This window comes from Sinocyclocheilus rhinocerous, unplaced genomic scaffold (genome assembly GCF_001515625.1).
Source record: "Sinocyclocheilus rhinocerous isolate Xijiao unplaced genomic scaffold, SAMN03320098_v1.1 scaffold1987, whole genome shotgun sequence".
NCBI classification, from domain to species: domain Eukaryota; kingdom Metazoa; phylum Chordata; class Actinopteri; order Cypriniformes; family Cyprinidae; genus Sinocyclocheilus; species Sinocyclocheilus rhinocerous.
The window spans coordinates 79,021-80,067 of record NW_015654952.1 but is presented as its reverse complement, the minus strand read 5'-3'; positions in this window follow the sequence as shown (position 1 = coordinate 80,067).

Here is a 1,047-nt window from a genome sequence, read left to right as displayed (position 1 = left end):
GGCCTCAGGATTACCTGGGAGTCAGCCGGCCCAAACTCTAGGCATGAATCGTCGACCGAAAATGTGTGCAGGTCCCTTACCCTCTTGATGGAGGCCAGTGTAAGCAGGAGCAGGGTTTTCATTGAAAGAAACTCTAGCTCAACTGACTGCAAAAGGCTCAAATGGGCCCTGCTGTAGTGTTTTAAGCACCAGAGACAGGTCCCAAGAGGGTATGGAGAGGGGCCGGGAATGATTTAACCTCTCCATCCAAACCATCCAAACCACCTCGGGACTCGGTCATGAAGCCAGTGCTGGAGCAGTCTCATATGAAGCAGCCCCAGCAGCGTAACTGCCGCTGCAGCTGCCATATGCCCCAGGAGCCTCTGAAATAGTTTCAGTGGGACCGCTGTCCTGCTCTTGAACGAATTCAAGCTGGTCAGCACCGACCGCGCACGTTCCTCTGTGAGGCGTGCTATCTGTTCGACCGAATCCAACTCCATACCGAGAAAAGAGATCCTCTGCGTCGGGGAGAGTTTGCTCTTTTCCCAGTTGACCCGAAAACCCAACTGGCTGAGGGGCCGAAGCACCAGATCCCTGTGCTCGCACAACTGAACCCGAGACTGTGCTAGTATAAGCCAATCGTCGAGATAGTTGAGGATGCGAACACCCTGCTCTCTAAGGGGAACAAGAGCCCCCTGCGACTTTCGTGAAGACACAGGGAGACAGGGATAGCCCGAAGGGCAGGACCTTGTACTGGAATGCACGTCCCTCGAACGCGAACCGCAGAAATGGTCTGTGGTGGGGAAGGATCGACACATGAAAGTACGCGTCCTTCAGGTCGATCGCTGCAAACCAATCTCGGGGATGGATGCACCTGAAGATGTGTTTCTGCGTCAACTTCTTGAATGGTAACCGGTGCAGGGCCCGGTTCAAGACATGCAGGTCCAAGATTGGCCATAACCCACCGCCTTTCTTGGGTACAATGAAGTAGGGGCTGTAAAATCCCGTATTCATATCGGCTGGAGGGACCGGCTCTATCGCATCCTTTGCCAGTAGGACTGCGATCTC